Source organism: Solanum lycopersicum, chromosome 7 (assembly GCF_036512215.1).
Source record: "Solanum lycopersicum chromosome 7, SLM_r2.1".
Lineage (NCBI taxonomy): Eukaryota > Viridiplantae > Streptophyta > Magnoliopsida > Solanales > Solanaceae > Solanum > Solanum lycopersicum.
The window spans coordinates 30,408,624-30,426,456 of NC_090806.1; positions in this window are offsets into that span (position 1 = coordinate 30,408,624).

Consider the following 17,833-nt stretch of genomic DNA (forward strand, 5'->3'; position numbering starts at 1 on the left):
CCAATTGGGTTATCATTTAGCCATATTTAGTTCTCTTTTTATTCTTCTTGATTTGCTCTTTGTCATCCTTAAAGTGATAGGATACATTTGGTCTTCACGAGTACAAGATGCTTTGTTGATTTTGTTAATGCAATCAAGGAGTTGAGATACTTCATAAGGTTGTTGAATTATACCTCCGAGAACAAGTTGATTAGCAACTCCTTTGTTCACAGATTCAAGACTCCTATAGGAGTATTATTGTATCACATTGTTTTGGAAATCCTTCCAAGTGTTTGAAACCTTGAATGTTATCTCCGAGTAGCATCATCTTTGATGTGGTGGGGGGGTTAATATCACATTAAATACTTCTCTAAGTTCATCCCAAGAGGTGATGAAATCCCTCGGTAACTCAAATCACCATTTGATTGTTTTGGTCATCAAAGAGAATGGAACCAACGTGAGGCGGACTGGTTCTTCTGATAAGTTCTTGAATGAGAATGGACCACACACATCCATGAAGTTTCAAATATGCTAATGGGGTCTTCTTGAGCCATCTCCCCCCCCCCCAATATAATCCATTCATTTGGAGGAGCTGTAGCATCGTGCTAGTGACATGGAAGACAACATTCCCCTCAACGGCATATTGCACCAAAACCACCCAATTGGATTAGGTCACTCACATCATTAAGGTTTCCAATATCGTCTTGGTGGCCCACTTGTCTACCATTACTCACATCACAATAATCTTTGCCTCTGTTCAGCACAAACCAACACAAACACAAACCGAAGTAAGTTCATTCAACTATAACACAAAAATCTCACAGTTCAACTTCAATAAAAGAATTCTAAAAAACACATCTCCCCGGAAACAATGCCATTATTATTAATGTGTCAAGTACACATCATCTAATTCTAGGTGTAAACAATCTTTAACTAGTATAAAACCCAGCAAAAGTTGGGGTCGAACCCACATGGAGCAGTACGTGTCTAAATTTCAATTATGAAGTTACTAAGTGGTCTATTAGGTTACAGGTATATAATTCATAGAAAAGACATGTAAACAAGTCTAAGGGGATGACACAAATGTCAGATGGAGTTTGGATTATCAATTATCAGCTACAACACAATCAAACACGAAGGAAATATCAATATAAAGAGGAATTATTGGGATGTGATTGATTATAGAAAAATTTCACTATATGGGTAATTGAAACTACTAATAAATAGCTAAATATCAGTGATAAGTTAGATTATAAGTGAGATATTTTTCTCTCGAACAACTATCATGATTCAAGTGATTTTCTTCGAATATTACCAAGCTTAGCAAATAAGAATATCACATGCTTTAATTAATCTACTCTCTCGAGCTATATAGGTAGAATTGAGATTAGGATTTACTCTCTTGAGTTAAACCCATATCTTGAGTTAAACCCATATCAACCCAATAACCACAATCATCAATTGAAAGCTTTGTTTCTAAAACCTATTTTACAAGCAAGCCCATAATTCTAAGTTTGAATTGCATTTGCAACTACATTCTTAGATTAAAACACATCTATCAATTAAACCCACTTTAATTAAGTATTTAAATCAGTAATTAACAATACTTATAAGCTAAATCAGCCATAATCATATGATCATACCTAAGAATTGGGTTTTCTCTACACATTATAAAAATATAGAGAAACATTTACCAAATACATTGGTCATGATCTGATAAAGGTTCCCAAGTCTTTAAGATGGTCCAAATGTAAGAATTCAGAAACCTACTTGCAAATATTGAAATTAAGCTTTGAAATTCTCTAAGTCTATCGTAAAAAATGAAACACTAAGACAAAACCCTAACTCTAGAGTGGGAACTAGAATAAATGGGAAAGAACTCTCACATTTCATTTAAAATTCCAATTTAAAGTGGCAAAAAATTTAGTCCAGTTGGCGGAATAATTTGGGCCTTGCCGAATAATTGGACAATCCTCAAAGGTAGAGTCTTATTGCATGATAAGTCGTAGATGTTGTTCCTACTTTCTTGGAGTGTGTTGAGTTACTTGATTATGTGGAGATGATGTTACTCCTAGCTATAAGTACTGAGTAATATGTGGTATGGTTATGAGATGCTAGACTTTAGTCTTTATCTCTTGATAGTGTAGGAAGTCTTTTAGTGTCATTTGAGAAAGAATGTTGTCCAAGTGGGAGAGAACCCCTAAAAATGGACTAGGTTAAACTAGATCCTAACATGTGTGTCATGAGTTGGTAAGGTCTAAAAATGATGAATAAATGGTAGAAGTCAGTTTGAGGAGTTTGGAAATGAAACTTCATAGAAATTCCAAGATGTTCAGAAGTTACCCTTGGTGTGTTCTAGTGTGTTTTAGTGTGTCTTAACAGGTTTTACGTACTATTTGGAGTTCAAATTTAAGAGGGGCTCTTAGAATCTAGATGAACGTGTTAAGGTTTGAAACGTCTAGGAACGACTCCCCAAGGACCATCCTAAGGTTCATTGAGGAAGACCCAAACTTTGGAATGAAACTTCCCAAGGTAGTACCAAACCACAACCTTGAACGACCCCTCGTTAATCAGTCTACGCCCCATCGATGGGGGAGTGTAAGGTCTATCAAAATTAAGAAATGTGTTTAGAGCCTCACATGTGCCTAAAAAGGCTTAAACTATGTTAATTAAGTGTTTTAAAATATGCATACTTGATTTTAAGAGGTTTAGAGGTCAAACGTCCGAGAACGTTCGGGACGTTCGAAAGTTAGCCTTTGGACGTGCTTGAATGTTATACTGTGACTTTGCATGTTTTATGTGTTGTTTGGAGATCAAATTTATAGGAAAGGTTCCTAACATATATTTAGTCGTATTTAGGGTCTAAACGTTTTGGCACGACTCCCCAAGGACCGCCCTAGGAGTCCTTTAGGAGGACCCAACCTTGGCCAACAACCTGCGAAGGAGCAGCAAGTTGCTCTTAGGAGAAACATGTCCATGTCGTGGAATAGGGTGTCACTAGACCAAAAGTTTGGTCTATGTCGCGTACTCTACTATCCCATGAATTAATTCCAAAATTATGCGAGAACAGCTCTGCATTGAAGATTTCAAAAATGAAAGTTGAGTTTGACATGTCTAAAAGTCCAATAAGTGTCGGGGTGTTTTTGTAATATTGGGAGATTGTTATAAGCAGTTCTTAAGACGTATTTTAATCCCTTTCCAACTCAAAACCCCAACACCCAATAAGAAAATCAAAATCCCAAAAGCTCTCTTCTCTCCAAAATTCTCTCAAACCTCCATAGGAGGCAAAACTCAAGTTCAAGGTAAGGGCTGGATTTTCATTGTTTCTGGTTTAATTTCTCATGGTTATTCAATCAATAAGTTATGGTGATCCCTCATCCTTATTTATCCAATCATCTAAGGAGTTCAATCAAGAATTTTCAAAAGTGATTCAAAGACCAAAATTCCCAATTTTTAATCTAGCCATGGGTTCTTTATCAAATTGATTTCCAAAGCATGTTTATGATAAATTGATTATTATATACTGTTTTAAATATGAATATCAATTCAATTTCATGATAAACCCATGATCCTCCAAATTTCTCAAATTGGCCTATAATGTGGGTCTTGTGATCTTGACTCTATGTTGATTGAATTATGTTTCAATTATGTTGAATTTACTATTTATATTGTTATTAATGTGAATTGAATATTATGATGAGAGATCAATGATGATCAAGGTTTAGAGATTGGGTAAATTGATCTATATTCCTCTACTTTCTATAGACTTAGTTAAGTAGTGTACATAATATGATCTTTAAACCATGTTGTTTGAAGTATGATTTTCATTTAAGTAATGGTACTTTCATCTACTGTTTTATACATGTATTGATGTTGAATTATGGTGACTAATCAATGAAGGTCAAAGCTTGGAGGAATTGTAAGTTGGCCCTATTCTCTCTACTTTTCTATAGGATTGTTAGCTGCTTGGCCTTGTATGGTGTTGTGTGGTACGGTAAACTTATGGTGGATGTGTTAACCTTATTCTTATTATATATGTGATGTGATAATGGCCTTGAAGGCAATTCTGTTATGAAGGTGTGGTTATGATTATCATACAATGTGAAGTTATATGCCTAGTCTTCCAATGCTAGTTCATGACCTAGGTTACATTGATCATGTGATGTCAATTGAATGAAGTTGTTTGGGTTAGGTTTGGTCTATTTTATTCCATTGATGAAATCCTAATGGTTATTGACCCCTACCTATGCACCCCTATATGAATGTGATATTAGCCAACGTTAGGAGCTTTGAATGCAACTGTTGAAGTGTCTTGTCTCCTATGCTATTATGTGGTGTGTGGTCGATGCTTGAATATTAATTGTTGTCTTAAGAGGTCGGCTGCCTCAATGTGAAGTTCATATCCATTATGTGATTATCTTGACCAATGTACACACACTCACACCTTATGCATGCTTATAAGTGGCATCGGTTCATAGTTTCTAATGAAAGAATAATTCTCATATGCACTAATGTCTAATACTATGCATGTAAAGTACATATGTCCACGAGGCCTGAAATTTATCTTAACAAGTATGACTTGATAGGTGTACTAGTGTAGGCAATGGTATGGGACTTTGCATATACATTGCACATGTCAACCTTGATAGAACCACTCCCAGGGTGATTACTCTATGTACATGAATATGAATACATGATTAAGGTATGAATATAAAAGTATATGATATGATTAAGTATGCATATGTGTAGTGTTTGAATATGGTATGTGAAATGCTTCCCCATATTAGAACATGTACACACACATTAATCTATATAATTAAGTATGTATGATAATCTAGCAAAATAGGGTACCTTGAAAGGTATTCTCAATTGTACTTTAAACTAGATATTGCTAGAATATGCTATGTTCATAAGAAAGGTCTTCTCGCATGATTTAGGTTGATGAAAGCACAACTCTCATCTATAACCTATGAGCTAAACATATGAGGAGTTAATCTCATAGAGCCTATTTTTATGAGGTAAAGTTAATAAAAACTTTTAAATAAAGGGAATATAGCTTAGCACCGAGTGAACTTGACAATGAGAGGTGTTGGATTCCCTTGGAGGAAGATTCACCATTGGCTTCACATAAGGTGTTTACTTCCCTTGGAGGAATATTCACCTGTGGTTCCACAAGAGGTGTTGACTCCCCTTTGAGGGAAATTCACCCATGGTATCTCATGAGATAAGGACTCCAATGCTAATGGTCATGGAGAGGGTCCAATGCATATCTCTTAGTTCCATAACTATGTTGCCCCATAGGACCTAGCTAGTAGATCAAGCTAAAATGCTATAATGATGTTAGTGTTCTACCTTGGCAAGTAGATCACCTCCTTTCGGTGTGAGGTTCTACAACAATGGATTCCATGTTTAGCTCACATGGTCTTACTATCGATTAAAGCTAGGATTTCCCTAAAGTAAAATGGACAAAGGAAGTAAAGTAACGGACGCCTAACAAGAATAATCTACAGGAAGTTGTTTAGTGTAGGTGAGGGTATGGGACTTTACCTATTCATTGCACAAGTAGCTCTTGAAGGAAGTTCTAGGAAAGTGCTTTATATGTATATGTATATGTCTCTTATTATTGGCATGTGGTATTAACCTAGTTGTATGATAATATGCATGGTATGAGTCCTAAGGAGTCTATATGATGAGGTTTTACCTTATATGCATAATTGTTCTTGTTGACTATACGATGAAAGCCTTATTTGATATGCATGTGGTTGTCTTTACCTGTCTTGTTGATGTATGATGTAAGTGATATGCTTGTGGTCTCTTTGTGAGTTTACTTAGTATGTGCGAGGTTATGGGACATCACATGGAAATTGCACTAGTAGGCTTAGATTGCTAATTATGATCTCATTAGTAGTGTTGACTTGTATCTTATCTTAGAATGAGTCTTCTATTTGGTCCATAAGGTAAGTTGGGTCAATGGTGAAATATGAGTCTTATGATATGCTATGTTATCTTTAGGTTATGCTTGACTGTAGATAGTAAAGTGGGATACTATTCATATATTGCACCAAGTATTACTAATGGGTTACTTGGGGGTAAGAAACTTACAATAAAGGAAGTGTTACGCTATGAATATGACAGATGTGACTTAAATTAATAATGTGGATATATGTGATGTTATGATTAGTGTACATGCCTATGTGAAGTATATGATCTATGTTGTGCTTATTATATCAAAGTTTTATGAAGATTCATTTAAAAGGCATGATGTGTAGTTTCTATGAAAAATATCCTCTTTAAATTTATGTTTTTCCATGGTTGTCATACTTAGTTCATTCTTTTACTAACACTATTCTTCTTAATTTTTTTACACTAAGTGTAGGTTTTGATGATTCGAGAATGTATATAAAAGTGAAGGGCTTGGATAGCTTCCCCAAGTACAAGGATAGGATCCTTATGTCTCAAGGATTTCCTATGTTATGTTGTTAAATAAAGTTATGTAATAGTTTAGATATTATTTTACGTGTTAAAGGGTTGTGTCCCTGTTCTATTCTATGATGTTGAGTCTAAGATGGAAAAATAGAATTAGAGTCTAAATATGTGTTATGACTTATATTTTATATATATGAAGTGATACTTCAAGCATATCATGTGCTATGAAAAGCTTTAAAATTTTCCGCTAAATTTACTAGGACAACGCGATAATGATAACTATGGGTTTGACATGGTGTACGCCAAACCATATATATATATATGTGTGTGTGTGTGTGTGTGTGTGTGTGTGTGTGTGTATATATATATATATAGCAAGGGACACAAGTCAACCAAGACAAGACATCACATACTTCACTTTTAATTCATAATGCAAGTCATTGTAGAAGCACCTATAAACAAACCTAACATCTTCAAATCATATTATATACTATCATAAATTAATCAATATAACCAATATAGACTCATATAGTCAAGTAGGAATAAGCAAGACTCAACCCTAACACTATACACATAATGTCAAAGGCATAGTCTAACATGGTCACCTAAGACAACATGAATAGGAGAAAACATATATGACTCCACATTTAGATATATATTGTCATGATTCACATAATGAAACTACACAAATACTAATATTACTTCAATTAGTTGTCAACAAGGCCAAGATCATCATATAGCATAAAGTAACGCCGATAAGGCCACATTAATTTCAAGTAAAACACATAACATTGCCACCATAAGTGGACCATAACAATGAAAATATAATTGAAGTGTAAATAATATAAAATAAAAGTAAATAGGGCAGCATACCCCCACATCATCCTCAACACTTCAATCCGAAGTCAAATTACTCAATTCGATAACACAAGACCCTTACCCAAGGTCATAAACAACAATTCAACATAAAAACTACAATAATTAATGAACTAGGTCAAATCAATGTAAACTCATCAATCTAATACAACCTAATATTTACTACAATTATTACATCAATGAATATACGACATAAAACTAAATAAGAATTCATCAACATTAGATCAATATCAAGTAACCCACAACTTAGTCAAAAACTAAGGTTCATCCAAATTAATGGTTTCATAGGTATTTAGGTTAAAATCATCAATACAATATCAATATAATCCATAACGTTTAAAAATAATTGATGAAAGAACCCATGGTAGAATCATGAAATTTGACAATTCAACTTTGAAAACTTTAGGTAACATTTTGAGAATTGGGGCTCCTTGATGACACGATTTTCAAGGATAAAAATCCATACCTCAATGATGATAATTCTTCACTTTGATGAAGAATTTAAACTCAGAACGTCACACCAAGCTCTTCCTTGATTTTTGACTTCAATGGAGTCTTTGGGAGTTCTTAAGGGATTTTGGGGTTTTGATTTAGAAGGATGAAGTCTTCAATGTGTTTTAGGCTTATAAAAACATTTAAAATACCCAAATAACCCCTACATAACCTCCAATACATCTATTTATAAGTGGGGTAAAATTACAATATCACTCCTAACTTAACAGTGAGACAGCACGCAGGACACAGTGACCATCGACGGGGTATAGGTCCACTTACGGGTCGTCCTGGCCTTCGCTGATGGGTTCAGAGACTTGAAAATGGGAGATTTTATCCCCATTCTAAGTACCAAACTACGCCCACTACCTATGGGGCGTCGACCAGGCCACTGGCCATCGATTTCCATCCGTAGGTGGACTGCCTTTGGGCAGTTTTGGCCACCAACATGGGTCCTTCCTCAAGGACCCTTGTTGGTCCTTGGGGATGTTTTCCCGGACATTTCCAACCCAATAATTAAAATATATGATTTTATCACCTATAAAATGAATTTCACGTAAAAATAACATGTAAAACTCAACGAAGCATGCTTAGACACACAAGGTCATTTCAAGGCACATCTTTCGAATATCATGGACGTTCTTGAACGTTTGACCTCCGATCTCCACGAAACTTGACACACTACCTATATATGCTATAATAACTCATTTATAGACCTTAAAACCTTATAAATCACACTAAAACACATAACACCAAATATGAGGCACATAGGTGACTTAGTCGTCGAACATCTTGGTCGTCTGTTGACGTTTGACTTCCAATGCACCTAATACTTTTAGATAATGCCTATATAATATATAATAAACCTATTTATAATATTATACCATTAATAACAACATTTTAGGATTTACATAACCTAAGTCATTTTCGGGGTCTTACACTTGGGGCATTTTGGGAAATACACCTAAGGTCCTAATTAAGTCATGGATGGTTATTTTGGGTATTTTATGGCATATTAAGTTATTTAAGGTTATAAAACTAAGACTTAGACCTCATTATTGAAAAATGAAACCCCATGAAAAAAAGAGTTCTCTCTAGACTCCATTGAAGTTAGAAGTAAGGTTAAAGCTAGAAGCTTGACATCTCCATTGGTTCTCCATCAATTTCATGGATTATATTAAATATAGGTATGTTGTTTCATCCTTCAATATTCTTCCATTCATGGAGTCAAATTCCAAAGGCTTTCTAAGACTTTCTAAAACTATGAACTTCTATTTTGAATTATAGCCATGGGTTCTTGAATGAAAGAATTTGAATCAATATTTTATAATTAATTAATGTTAAGTGAATGTTTTATGATCAAAAACTTTATGAACCATGAATTACATGAATTCCTATTTTGTCTCTAAGTTGGGTGAATTGATCATGGCTTCATCTTAGTAAATTCATGTGTAGATTGTATTGGGCTATTGAATTATGTATATATCATGATTGAATTGTCTATGACCTGCCTTATAATGTTTATATTAATATTATATGTTATTGGATCATTAATATGTATTGACTGTTTGCTTAGTCTTGTGTATATGGCTATTGGTAAGTGCCTTTATAAAGTTAATTGATTAAAAAGTCTAAGCGATGGTGGTGATAATGATGGGAAGGTGGTGAGTTGCCGAATCTCACTATATTTTGTACAATTGATGTTGAATTGTATTGATTGGTACGATTGACTTATGGTGGAGTTTTTATGTGTTATCATTGTTATGAACATGGCCATGTCAGCATTCCTATGTGAATTGTGATAATACTATGATGTAGCTTGCATAGATGTTCAAGATGAAGGATGATAATGTGTATATGGGTGTGTGAGGTTAAAGTTTGGGTGTGTGATGTTAAAGTTTGATTTACTCTTAATGGTTATATGTGACTATGGTAGACTATGATGTGTTTCCATATCTTTTGATAGGGTATCTTGTTACATAGACATAGTTTTCCCTATATGGTATTTGAATGTTAGTGAATACATGATATGATGATGTTGAGTCTTGATTGGTAAACATAGGTCCCTTTACTTGATACATGAAATCTATGTGAATGTGAACTCTTGACTTACTAGAATTAAGTACCTTTGTCATGTATGTGTGTGAATGAATGATGAATGAAAGTCTAGGATAGGTAGACCTAAGATTGTTACCTTCTAAGGATGACTAATATATGATCTTTAAAATTTAAAGAAGTTCAAGAACATATAACCTTGAATATAGAAAAGAAGGTAAATATAAACCTTGAAGTTAAAGACCGTAATGGTATCCTTCTTGAGTGGAATTTTGGACTTAGGGATAGGTTGGTTGGAACGGCATGAAACCATCTCTAAGGAATTCATATGAGATATCCTTATATACATTGAGTGGCAGCTCTAGTTGACCCATCCTTGTAAGGGTATTATGTTTTGGTAAGACTAAGAAATGGCACTTTCTCATATACCTTTATGTGACTGAACTTACTCTATGACAACAAGGAAAATCACCGAGTTAATACTCTTTTTTTGTGGCTCTACTTAAGTTGAGACTAGATCAAAAAGAAACCCTTGATAATCCTTAACCATGTGCCAACATGGGATGTTTCCTAGTTCTACACTTGGCAAGTAAAACACCCTCCACAGAGTAGGGTGACTTCAGATTCCATACCTAGATACTATGGTCTAAGTTGGCTAATGTCTATTCTCATCATGTGGCATGCATTATAGTGTTGTGGAAGTTCTACAATGTGTAGGTAGTGGAATGGGATGTTATATACATGGAACGAGTAGGCTTTGAAGATGATAGGATGAGGTTCCGTAGGTTCTCCAAGACCATTATATGAAGTCTTCTAATTGTTAAATCTCTTAAATGTCTAAATGAATATTGTTGACTTAGATAATGTATGATGAATAAAAGGTTCTCACCTAGGTAGAATTCAGGATTGCATAAGTAGGCTTGAAGAGAGTGTATGAGCGGTCTCTTCATGTATATCTTAGGTGAGTCCTAGAGTAACTTTATGTGGAATGTCTAAATGATGAAAAGGGGTTACTAAATATGGGTCTGTGTATTATTGTAACGTGTAAACTAATCTTACTTTGGATAGTCTTGAGGATCACTTAGGTATGTTTAAAGGGGTTTTATGGGTGGTCCCGTCATATCTTACTTAAGTGGGTCTTAGGATAACCTTTTGTAGGAGGTCTTTATTCTTGTATTGCTCCATGTCATGATGGTTGTAAATTATGGATTACTTGAAATAAGTCTTATATGTGTATGTTGTCTTGAAAGTGGTTCTTATACTTGTTTTATGAGATTTATATCAAAAGAGCATAAAAAGCATGTTACAAAAGAAAATGTACATTTTAGCATAGTTGTATTGAATGTCACCATACTTAGTGCATTCAATATTCTAATTACATATGTTGTTTATTCTATAAATGTATGTGGCAACTGAGTAGTCTCTTGGAAGTGAAGTTTGGGAATAGCATTCTCTCAAGCCAATTAGGTATGTCCTCATATGATTCGAGGACATTGTTATTTTTAGTTTCCTTTTTCAAAAAGACATTGTAATTGACTTTGGTTTTACATTTTATTGATGTATGGGTTATGACCCTATGATTTTCATGTGTCTAAGATGTCAATGAAGAGACTTGGCCTTTGTTATGTTTCTATAAAAGATGTTTGAACTTTTGCTGTGAAAAGTTTTAATTCTGCACTATTTTTATATATATGTGATGGATGATGTCTAAGGGATTGTGTAAGACCTCCAAGAGAATGAGTATGACATGTGGTGACTTAAAGGTGACCTAACTTCTAAGGTGTACTTTTGGTCGTGACACAAGACTTTGGGGAAGTTTGACTATATTTAAGTAGTGGTTTATTCATTGACTAATCCAACCCATTTTATTCCGGTGAGAATGGATTATAATGCTGAACAATTGGCTAAGGTGTGTGTTTAACAAATAGTGAGGCTGCATGGAGTTCCCCTTTTTATCATCTCGGATCGTGGTATGATATACCGTGGTTTCACGGTATAATTAATACTTTTTCCTTAAGTTTAGTGTGTCCGAAAGCCTTGTTTGTGCTAAGTTTAATATAATTTTCTCTTTGTTTTGCAGGAAATCTGTCCAAAGCTAAACGCGGAGATTTTGAGCGAAAATTGCAGAAGAGACCACCTACGGAGCTTATGACGGTCCGTCGTGCATGTGACGGTCCGTAGGTGGCAGCGTAGAGAAGCTGCTCAAGGAAGATGGGGAAGTCTGACAAGTGTGGGGTTACGAAGATTATGACGGTCCGTCATGGCTATGACGGTCCGTCCTGCAGGTTCGTCGTGAAGATCAGAGAAGTGATCCCAGTACCCAGATTCCAAGAGTTGAAGTATTTTGAAACAAGACCCTCGACGGACCGTTGTGCTTATGACGGTCTGTCACACTTGCCGTCGAGGGGAATGAAGAAAGCAGCAGAAGAATTGCACCAAGTATGGGATGACGGAGTCCACGACGGTCCGTCATAACCACGACGGTCCGTCGCGTGGTCCGTCGACCCAGCCGCGTTTTGGCAAATTTCCAGTAATTAGAATCCTTGTTTAATTAGGTTTTTATTTTTTTTAAATAGTTCGAAAAACCTCGTTTTTGAGGTTAGACTCTGTGATATTAAACATTATATTGTGAGACTTTGTGTTTTGAGTGCTTGATTGTTAGAGATTCTTCCAAGTGATTTTTGGTGATTAATCAAGCAAATTTTCGGACTTTATTCTTTCTCATTGAAGTAAGTACATGAATTCTTGTTTACCATATTTGAATATTGTGTTTATGGCTATGAGGAACTAAACTCCATAACTAGGGTTGTGGGAACCATAGGCAAATAATGAGATAAACCCTAGCTAAAATAACAATTCTAGAATCGTGTCTTGCATGTATTAATAATTCTTTCACATAGAAGTCTTTTTAACGGATGATCAACGTTAGAACTTGCCTTAATGCTACTTGTCGGACCAAGGAGGTAGATAATAGGAAAAGAATTATTAACATAGATTTAGTGTATACTATCTAATAGGCTAGTATTGATTGGTACGAGATAATAACTTAGTCAAATATCGAATACGATGCTTAATATGAGGTAAGGATAAGGGTTAGGAAAGCAACACACGTAGCCGGACCAAGGTGGGGAGTGAGATTTTCTAGATGCCAGACCAAGGATTTAGAAATACATAACTTATCACTTTGCATGCAATATACTAGGAAAGAATTGTTATAGTTAGGATTATCAAGTTATGAACCTGTGGGGAACACGTAAACCCTAGTTACTTTGATTACTTGATTAAAACTCAACATTAAAAGCTGTTAAGTGTCTCTTTCAAGTTCGTTAGTTATTTTTGCTCATTAGGAAATACAAACCCCCCTTTTTATGCTTTTACTTTCTAAGGAAGTCATCAACCGAACAATAGTAATAACAAGTTGAAGTTAAGTCTAGACTATTTTCCTCGTGGCAACCATCCCAACCTCACTAGTTGGGTTATTTACTTGACACGACCGCTTTACTTCTCATTTGAGAAGTAAGTTTGAGCGTATCAAATTTTGGCGCCGCTGCCGGGGAAATTAGCTTTTAGATTAACTTAAACTTCTTACTATAGTTTAGTTGATATTTTCTTGATTTTACTTTGTTTTATTGTTTTTGATTTCTTTTCAGAATTATCCTCCTTGTATGCCAAATACACGGAGAGGAAGAGAACCGTTGTTCCCCTACGATCACGAGCTAGAACGTACACTGCGAAACATGAATCGTAATTTGGGAATCAATGATGAGGATCCAAACCAGAACATCCCAGCTCCGGCTGATGTTCTTGGTCAGATGTTACCCGATGCTCAGGGTGAACATCAACAGAGGGGACAGAATCCCGCTCCACAGCCTCAAGCATACTACAGAGGCTATGATAACATAGCAGATTCGGATGGGCCACTGGTTTTGCCTCCTCTACCCACAGGACACACTTTTGTGGTAACTAGTAGTCTGATGCAAATGCTCACTGCCAGAGGTTTGTTTTCAGGGCTACCTTCTGAGGATCCACATGCCCATATAGCTAAGGTAAGGGCAGTGTGTAAAAGTTGTGTGGGGAGTCCTGATTTGGATCTAGATGTAATAGGTCTCAGAGTGTTTCCTCTCTCACTGATGGGAGAGGATGCTATGTGGTTTACTGAGCTCCCATACAACTCCATTTTCACTTGGAACCAACTACGGGATGTCTTCTTAGCACGCTACTATCCGGTTTCCAAGAAATTAAACCACAAAGACAGAGTGAATAACTTTGTGGCACTAACAGGAGAGTCAGTTAGTAGTTCTTTGGATAGATTCACCTCATTCTTGAGAAGTGTCCCAAATCACCGTATTGATGATGAGTCACTAAAGGAATACTTCTACAGGGGAAAAGATGATAACAATAAAGCGGTGTTGGACACTATAGCAGGTGGATCTTATGGAGAATGCCCTTATGCTGAGATTGCTGAGAAATTAGAGAAAATCTCCCGTAACAACAAAGCTTGGAGTACTAGGAAGTCCGATACAGGGAGAAACACCTTCGCAGTGCAGTCCACTCACAACCCAGCCACAGATGATATTCGGGAAGAAATGGCTCAGATGAGAACTGAGCTTGGGTTGGTACTAAAACATGTCCGTTGGGGTGCAGAAAAGGTTAATGCAGTCAACTACTTGGCTAAACCACTACCTCCAATCGATGAGTGTTATTATGAGGAGGATTCCTATGCAGTAAATGAACAGATGGGGGGTTTCCGACCAAGTGCCCAAGGCTCAAATCAGGAAAATTGGCGCCAAGGTCAAGGGAACCAAGGTCGGAACTATGGTAACTACAATCGTGAGGGTCATTATGTCCAAGATGGAAAATACAATCGCGACAACAACTTCAACAGGGGTAGCTATGGTAACAGAAACGACAGAAATGGACCTTATGTTCCTCCTCAAAATCGTGAAGTTACTCCTAGGGATGGTGGAGGTAGTATGTCGCGAGTTGAGGATATGTTGCATAAAATGATGAGGAGGTTCGATGGTAGTGATGATCAAAATAAAGAGTTGAGGAATGATCTAGCGGGTATTGGGCAAAAAGTTGATACCCATGCAATATCAATTAAGCAACTTGAGTTACAATTGGCCCAATTATCTGCAACTGTGCACACACGGCAACCGGGCACTCTTCCAAGCAACACTGTCCAAAATCTGAAAAATGATTGACATTGTATGGAAATTACTACTCGCGGTGGCAAGCAAACCATTGATCCACCTATGCCATCTGATGAGAATAAGGTGACAACAGAATCTGATAAAGTGGTAGAAGTTGATGCTGAATTAGAGGATAACACTGCAAAAGATGCTGAAGTGCCTAAAAAGGTAACTCCTATGCCTAGGCCACCACCCCCATTTCCTCAGAGATTAGTGAAAAAGACCGAGGATGGTAAATACCGGTGTTTTATAACAATGTTGAAGCAACTTTCTATCAATGTCCCTTTGGTAGAAGCTTTAGAACAAATGCCCGGTTACGCCAAATTTATGAAAGATCTGGTTACAAAGAAAAGATCGGTCACTTTTGAGGATGATGATAGAATGCAGCATTGTAGTGCTATTGCTACAAGATCTCTGGTCCAAAAGAAAGAAGATCCGGGCGCATTTACTATTCCTTGTAAAATCGGGCTATTACATTTTGCGAAAGCATTATGTGATCTGGGGGCAAGCATAAATCTCATGCCCCTCTCGATTTACAAGAAGTTGGGTTTGGGTGACCCAAAGCCTACTGCGATGCGGCTACTGATGGCTGATCGAACAGTAAAACGGCCTATAGGAATACTCCACGATGTGCTAGTAAAAGTGGAGTCATTCATCTTTCAAGCCAATTTTGTTATTCTTGATTGTGAGGTTGATTTTGAAGTGCCTATTATCCTTGGGAGGCCATTCCTAGCTACGGGAAGAGCCTTAGTAGACATGGAAAAGGGGCAGATGAAATTTCGGTTGAACAGTGAGGAAGTGACCTTTAATATTTGTAGGTCCATGAGGCAGAGTGGTGAGCTCCAATCGGCATCTGCTTTATCCTACAACATGGGTAAGACCTTTGAGTCACAAATAGAAGAACGTCTAGGTGTCGAAGCATTAGCGGCAGTGATAATGAACTTTGATAGCGATTGCATTGAAGAGTATGAGTCATTAGTAGCGGCTCTTGACCGAGGTGATGTTCGATTTAAACCGAAGAAATTTGAGCTTGATATGAAGAATCGCGAGTCCCCACCCGCTAAACCATCTATAGAGGAAGCTCCAAAAGTTGAATTAAAAGCTCTCCCACCTCATCTTAGGTATGAATTCTTAGGAAATGGTGACACTTTGCCGGTAATCATTGCATCAGACCTAGATGAACAACAGGTTCAGATTTTGGTGAAGGTACTAAAAAGGTTCAAAAGAGCTATTGGGTGGACCATTGCGGACATTATTGGGATCCCTCCTGGTATTTGCTCTCATAAAATCCAACTCATGCCTGATCATAAGCCGAGTATTGAGCACCAGAGACGCTTGAATCCTCCTATGCAAGAGGTTGTGAAGAAGGAAATTATCAAGTGGTTGGATGCTGGAGTAATCTATCCAATCGCCGATAGTAGTTGGGTATGCCCGGTTCAGTGTGTACCTAAGAAAGGGGGAATGATGGTTGTCCCCAACGAAAAGAATGAACTTGTTCCGATGAGACCGGTTACTGGATGGAGGGTGTGCATGGATTACCGTAAACTGAACTCATGGACTGAAAAAGACCACTTTCCTATGCCCTTCATGGATCAGATGTTGGATAGACTTGCCGGAAAAGGGTGTTATTGTTTTCTTGATGGGTATTCGGGGTATAATCAGATTTCTATCGCACCAGAAGATCAAGAGAAAACCACTTTCACTTTTCCATATGGGACTTTTGCGTTCAGAAGAATGTCGTTTGGGTTGTGCAATGCACCCGCAACCTTTCAGAGATGTATGATGTCAATATTTTCTGACATGGTGGAGGATACTATAGAGGTTTTTATGGATGATTTTTCTGTGGTTGGTGATTCATTTAAGCGATGCTTGACCAATTTATCTGAGGTTCTTAAGAGATGTGAAGACTGCAATCTGGTACTAAACTGGGAAAAGTGTCATTTCATGGTGAAAGAGGGTATTGTGTTGGGTCATTGCATTTCAGAAAAGGGTATAGAGGTTGATCGAGCTAAAGTTGAGGTAATAGAGAGACTTCTCCCGCCGATCTCTGTGAAAGGTGTGAGAAGCTTTCTTGAGCATGCAGGTTTTTATCGGAGATTCATCAAAGACTTTTCAAAGATTGCACACCCATTGTGCAAATTACAAGAGAAAGAATGTAAATTTTGTTTTGATGAGTCCTGTCTTAAAGCATTCAGTGAGCTAATAGAGAAGTTAGTGTCTGCACCTATCATTATTTCTCCGGATTGGAACAGTCCATTTGAGGTAATGTGCGATGCTAGTGGGGTGGCTCTTGGTGTAGTATTGGGACAGAGAAGAAACAAAATCCTTCACCCAATTTACTATGCTAGTAAAGCCCTAAATGAAGCCCAGAAGAACTACACAGTGACTGAGCAAGAACTCCTCGCAGTAGTCTTTGCCTTTGAGAAATTTTGCTCCTATTTGCTAGGTACTAGAGTCATAGTGCATACTGACCATTCAGCAATGAGATATTTGATGGCGAAAAAAGATGCGAAACCAAGGCTGATTCATTGGGTATTACTGCTGCAAGAATTTTACTTTGAAGTGCTGGATAGAAAAGGGATTGAAAATCAAGTTGCTGATCATTTGTCCCATCTAGAGGATGAACCTATGAGAGAGTTAGGGGATAAGACTGACATTGATGATACTTTCCCCGATGAACATGTATTGGCTGCTTCACAAGACTTGATTCCATGGTTCGCAGATTTTGCGAACTATCTGGCTAGTGATATTGTTCCATCAGACTTGTCCTTTCATCAAAGGAAAAAGTTCATGTACGATGTGAAGAAGTTCTT